The sequence below is a fragment of the Panthera onca genome, chromosome A3, assembly GCF_046562875.1.
Source record: "Panthera onca isolate mPanOnc1 chromosome A3, mPanOnc1 haplotype 2, whole genome shotgun sequence".
NCBI lineage: Eukaryota > Metazoa > Chordata > Mammalia > Carnivora > Felidae > Panthera > Panthera onca.
Genome location: NC_138341.1, coordinates 52654108 through 52660898, shown reverse-complemented (window position 1 = coordinate 52660898; position 6791 = coordinate 52654108). Strand labels below are relative to the sequence as shown.

Below are 6791 nucleotides of genomic sequence, written 5' to 3'. Positions count from 1 at the left end.
CCTGAGACCCCACGAGTGTTGAGCAAACACTTTCACCTTTGTAAAAGGGTAGCTGCTTGAGGTACCTCCCCAGAGGCCCATAAGAGGCCCTGGGGTGGCGAAAGAAAAGCAAGGGCCTACCTTGATTTCCATCTCCCCACACACAGGAAGGGCCCAGGCCAAGCCCACTCAGAAGCTGATTCTTCCTGGGACCTGAGAAGCTGAGGGAGCCTTAAAAGCAGAACTGAAAGGGGCAGAGTCTGGGCTAAGACAGGGCATAGTGCTGCAGAGGTGGTCGCCTCAGGTGTGACCAGCAGGACTCCCCATCCTGCCCCTACTTCTCTGTCCCCATTCCCCTCCCTACCCCAGGCTTTCTTTTTTTTTTAATGTTTATTTATTTTATGAGAGAGAGACAGTATAAGCAGGGAAGGCGCAGAGAGAGAAACGCACACAGAATATGAAGCAAGCTCCAGACTTTGAGCTGTCAGCATAGAGCCCCACGCAGGGCTCGAACTCAAGGAGGGCAAGACCATGACCTGAGCCAAAGCCAGACATTTAACCGACTGAGCCACCCAGGCACTCCAGGCATCCAGCTCTTATTTCTCCTTCAAGAACACCATCTGCCAGCAGGAAACAATGGATTGCTACATCCTTGCTGAGAGGTTTCTCTGTTCTCCGGCCAGAATAAATCAAATGGACATTTTATACATTAATACCAGAACCACTCATCAGCTAGAACCTCTTACACATTGGTTTTTCCTTCCCTACTGAAGGGTACAGAGCCATACTCCTAGAGATGCAGACTCCTATCCTAGCTGCAGAAGCTTTTTAGTCACCCATATCAATCCCTATCAACACATGATGGTCAGCTGTCTTCCAGGAAGTAGCTAGATTCAGCAGTTTTGATGGAAAGGAGACAGAGTCCCTGAGCAGTCTCCTGTCTTCAGGCATCTCTCCTGGTATTTGTCTTGAGAACGATGCTTCCCTCCTCCTCAGCCTGTCCAGTAGAGGTGAGGCTAAACCCATACCCAATTCCCAGCCCCAGGAATGAGTTTATGGCTTGATCACCATAACCCATCTCCCTGATCTCCCTTATTGCTTCAGGGATGAGCATGTGACCCAATGCTGGATTTTTGTTGGAGATTGTAGGCGTGGAGCTACCCAGATTGCTACTGGGGAGAGTCTGCCTGGCCCTGACACTAAACCTGATGCAGCCAGAGGCAGGGATGGAAAGAGGCAGCTTTGGGGCAGGATGTGAGCCCCTGTACCCAGCTTCACAAAGGGTCCCAACTTTGCTTCCCACAGCAAATCCAACAACAACAACAACAATCCGTCACATCACAAGCATCAATGCACCATCTCGCCCGGCTTTAATTTGGTTAATGTTTGTTTGTTTGTTTGTTTGTTTGTTTGTTTGTTTTGAGAGAGAGAGAGAGAGACAGAGCACAAGCCAGGAAAGGGCAGGGAGAGAATCCCAAGTGGGCTCCAGACTGTTAGAGCCTGACGAGGAGTTCAATCCCATGAACCCATGAGATCATGACCTGACCCGAAATCCAGAGTCAGAAGATTAACCAACTGAGCCACCCAGGTGCCCTTAACTGGGTTAATCCTCTAACTGTTCTCCCTGTCTCTAGTCTTGCTCCTCTCAAGTCTTGTCGCCATATTGCAGGCATAATGATTTTTTTTTAATTAGATATCCATACACACATGATCTAGCTCCCTCAGCCAAGAAGAAGCAATGACACCCCAGTTGCAGTGACCACACACACAGTACCCAAATCTTGGTTTCTAATGTCATTATCCAAAAAAATTAAACCAGGGCTCCTTGGAGAAATGGCTGATTCTAGGACCAGGGCAGAAAATATACAAAATTAATCTGTAGTATTTTGTCATGCTTGGAAATAAAGAGATGTTTTTTTAAATGATGAAAGAATGTTAAAAAACACATAGGAGCCACCTGAAAGAGCTCCTAATGGCCAAAACTGGAACAATTTGAGCAAGAAAATAAATGAAGTACTATTGGACTATAACCCAAAGCATAAAACCTATGAATCCATACTGATAAGTAAACATTTGAATAAATAAGCAAATAGATAAATCTCCCACACAGAAAAATTCCAAATAATTTGTGTACATACTTGAATCTCAAGAAAGTAGAGGACACCTCCCCACTGCTTAAGTGTGGGCTGCTATGGTTTGAATGTTTGTGTCCCCCCTCCCAAATCTGTATGTTGAAATCCTAACCCCCAATTTGATGGTATTAGGAGGTGGGGCCTTTGGGAGGGATTAGGTCATGAGGTAGAGTGCTCATTAATGGGATTAGTGCACTTACAATAGAGGTCCCAGAGAACTTGCCTGCCCCTTCCATCATGCAGAAGGATACAATAAGACACAAGAGTCGGTGACTGGAGGAAGCCCTCACTCAACCACGGTGGCACCCTCATCTTGGATTTCCAGGCTCCAGACCTGTGAGAAATAAATTTTTGTTGTTTATAAGCTACTTGATCAGTGGTATTCTATTACAGCATCCCAAATGCACTAAGACTGAGACTTCCTTCCAGAGAGTACAAAATGGAAGGGGGGGGGGGGGGAGGAGTAATTTTGCAGTAAGCGAACCTGACAAACATTACCTCAGCCTGGAGATCAAGGGCAGCACCCAGTAATGAGTCATGTCGACAGTGTATACCCATGATGAGAATAGCACTTTATCTCTGAGGTCTTCCTCCTAAAACACATCACCCTAGTTGGATAAAAAATATCAGATGAACCCAAATTGAGGGACAGTCTACAAAATATCTGACCAGTTCTCCACAAAATTGACAAGGTTACCAAAAACAAGGAAAGTCTAGGTGCAGGCAGAGTTAAGACGGTGGAGAAGTAGGGGGACCAGGATTTTCCTCGTCCCTCAAACACAGCTGGGTTGACATCAGATCACTGGGAACACCCAGAAAATCAGTCTGCGGAGTGGCAGAAGGATCTCCATAGTTGGAGGGAGACAGCTTGGCAGGACTGGGGTGCATGTATGTGAATTGGGGGAGAGAAAACAGCATAGGCCAGGAAGGGAGGGAACCCCTTCTGTGCGGAGACAAAAGAGAGAGAAAGAGAGAGGGCTTCAGTACTGAGTTAGCACAAGAGGAAAAACCTCTCCAGACCATGCACTGGGGAAAGAGAATTCCAGAGAGCGCCAGTTTCTGTTTTGCAAACACCCTTAGGAGCTGAAACTCAGAGGTTCCTAAAGTGAGCGACTTTCTCCGGAGTGGAGCCGGGAGCCGTGTGTGCGCACTACTGGGGCAGAAGGAGCCCACCCCGGGGCGCTGTAGCCATCTCAGGGGTACGCTGGGAGAGAACAGTCCCCTTCCTCGAGTACTTTGGGAAGAGGGTTTATTGCCTCCTCAAGGACGAAAGGCTCTGCAGGTGCCAGCCAAAGGCCTTTTATCAGCAGGGCTGGGTGGTGCTGCACCAGAACGGGGGGTGGGGGGGGGTGGGGGGGGGAGGGAGGGGAGGGTCCTTTAACACATCAGGTTTTGAATCCCAGCTGAGCCCCTAGGAGGCACAGGAGACTGTGGAGCAGGGCAAGCCTACTGCCCCTGAGAAGTGTGGTTTGAGACACCCAGTCTGGGGTAGAGAGACTGGGGTGTCACCATTTTTCTCCCCACACCAACATGGTGGGGCTTTAGGGAGCAGCACAGCAGCCCCCCGTGGAGGCGGGATCTGCTTACACCAATCCCGGCCGCTCCATGCCTTCTAATTGCTGCTAGCTGGGGAGGCGGGGGGGGGGGGGGGGGGGGGGGGGGGGGGGACTGACACTGACAGAACCAGAGGGCCTCTCCTCCAGACCAGCACAGCCACCAGTCCCAGGGACCGACAGACAACTGGTGTTTGTTTGTTTGTCTTTTTCTTTTCTTTTTCTTTCTACCTTCTTGTTTTTTATTTTGGAATCAGACTCATAGTTTCTGATTTCTTTACATATATATACACATACATATAATAGATATAAATTATATAAAAATATATATTATATATTTATTTATATACAGAATATATATTATGTATTATATATTTGTATTTTTTATATATATACATTTTTTACTTTTTTCTTGCTTGCTTGCTTTTTTTTTTTTATTGATGTCCAATCTTACTTATTTGTTCCTCTTAGAACAATCTCATTTTTGTAATCAGACTTAGAGGTAGAAGCTCTCAGAGGAGACAGCTTCTGTCTCTTGGTAATCTTTCCTGGCATTTTTCTTTGGCCTCCTTCACTCTGTTGGCCACCAGTCTGGCATATTCTACAGCCTCTTGCTTATTTGTTTTTTTTACTGCACTGCTTCTTCCAGGCGGTACACCAACATTTGTGTTGAAGGACACAGGGAGTAACAAGATGCCGAATCTTGGGTGCTTTGGTCCTAGGTTTCTTACCTTCTCTGTTAAGGGGCTTTCTCACAACAGACTGGTAGACATCATCTTCCTTTGAGAGACTGTAAAGTTTGCAGATTTTGCTAGCTCTTTTGGGCCCCAGGTGATGAGGCACAGTAGTATCAGTGAGTCCAGAAATACCCTTCTTCCCTTTCTTCACGAAGACCCGGTTGAGAACACTGAGATTGGCAACCACAATGCAACCCTGAGCAGATTTGCACTTTCTTTCTCCAGTCCTCCTTAGTCAGTAGCAGGAATGCCCCTTACTCAGCAGCACGTGGACATGGCCATGGGTCAAGACACCTTCTTCATGGGGAAGCCTTGTGTGTCACTGCCACCACCGATTCAGACCAGGTAACCCTTCCATTCTTCACCTTGTTCATCAGCAACAACTTCTGTGGCCATTCCGCTTCTCAAAAATGGTACAAAATTTCCATTCGTCATCCACTTCAATGAGTTTCTGGCAGCCAGTAGCTGGGAAAGAGATGTTCAGTTTCATCCTGAAGCAGCCTACCGCCTCTGAGGCGCCACAAAAAACAGGCCCGACTTCCCTACGCCTTTTCTATCTCTTTATCTTTATTTTCCTTTCTCTTTCTCTGGATTTAGCTTTATAGTTTTTGATTCTCTATTTGGTCTTCTTTTCTACCCTTTCATTTCTCTCTTTTTATGGGATCAGTCTTCCCCCACGTTTTCCTTTTTTTCCAGGGTTATTTCAACAAACAAATCACAGCACACATGGTTGAAGGCCCAAACATTCCACCACTACAAGCAAGGAAGAGCTTTGTAGAGGACTGACCAGTGGGATAGAGCAACCAAAATGCAACAGCAGATGCATGCAATCTGCAGGGTAGCAAAAGGATCTCCACAGTTAGAGGGAGACAGCTTTGCAGGATCGAGGTGCAGGACACTTTCTGAAGTGCCAGGCCCTGGACAGTGTATGACCCCTTTTTAATATCCTAGTACTCACAGGCGCAGGACAAGCTATTAAAACACACAAAAGACAGAAACTTAACCAAAATGACAAAACAGAAGAATTTTCCCCAAAAGAAATTAAGGAAGAAATCACAGCCAGAGAATTGCTCAAAACAGATATAAACAATATATCTAAACAAGAATTTAGAATAACAGTCATAAGACTAATAGCTGGGCTTTAAAAAAAAGAAGCATAGAAGACAGCAGAGAATCTCTTGATGCAGAGATAAAAGACCTAAGAACTAGTTACACTGAATTAAGAAATGCTATAAATGACATGAAAAATAAACTAGATACAGTGACAGCAAGGGTGGAAGAAACAGGAGAATAGGTAAAATAGAAAATAAAATTATGGAAAATGATGAAGCTGAAAAAAAAGAGGGAAATGAAATTACTAGATCATGAGGGAAGAATTAGAGAGCTAAGTGATTGCATAAAATGAAATAATATCTGTATCACAGGAGTTCTAGAAGAAGAAGAGCGAGGGGAAGGAAATAGTCATCCAAGTCCAAGAGGCACAGAGAACTCCCCTCAAAATCAACAAAAACAGGTCAACACCATGGCATATCACAGTAAAACTGGCAAAACACAAAGATAAAGAGAGAATTATGAAAGCAGCTAGGGACGAATGGTCCTTAACCTACAAGGGAAGACACATAAGGGTAGTAGCAGACCTGTCCACTGAAACTGGGCAGGCCAGAAAGGAGTGGCAGGAAATATTCAATGTGCTGAATAGGAAATATGCAGCCAAGAATCCTTTATCCAGCAAGGTTGTCATTCAGAATATAAGAAGAAGAGATAAAGGCTTTCCCAGATAAACAAAACCTAAAGGAGTTCATGACCACTAAACCAGCCCTGCAGGAGATCCTAAGGGGGACTCTGTGAGTGGAAAGCAGCAAAGACTACAAAGGACCAGAGATATCACCACAAACATGAAATCTACAGATAACACAATGGCACTAAATTCATATCTTTAAGAAAGTGAGGGGATGGAGAACCATCTATCATGCTACTGGAAGTCAAAAGAAAGCTGGAGTAGCCATACTTATATCAGGCAAACTAGATTTTAAAAGAAAGACTGTAACAAGAAATGAAGAAGGGCATTATATCATAATTAAGGGGTCTACCATCAAGAAGAGCTAACAACTGTAAATGTTTATACCCCCAATGTGGAGCACCCAAATATATAAATCAATTAATCACAAACATAGACAAACTTATTGATAATAATACCGTAATTGTGGATGATTTTAATTTAATTTAATTTTTTAATATAATTTACTGTCAAATTGGTTTCCATACAACACCCAGTGTTCATCCCAACAAGTGCCCTCCTCAATGCCCATCACTGGGTGATTTTAATATTCCACTTACAACAATGGACAGATCATCTAATCAGTAACGAAACAATGGCTCTGAATGACACA

General features: G+C 44.7%; 1 long non-coding RNA gene across 1 annotated transcript; it reads right to left on the bottom strand.

Annotated features, from left to right (window-relative positions):
* Positions 1–2291: 2291 nt before the first annotated feature.
* LOC132694799 (uncharacterized) lies at positions 2292–5532 on the bottom strand. The gene is made up of 3 exons (XR_009617477.3): positions 4396–5532; positions 2610–2719; positions 2292–2445 (listed from the first exon to the last, which is right to left on the bottom strand). It is a non-coding gene; the product is annotated as an uncharacterized LOC132694799 (long non-coding RNA).
* Between the last annotated feature and the right edge of the window lie 1259 nt (positions 5533–6791).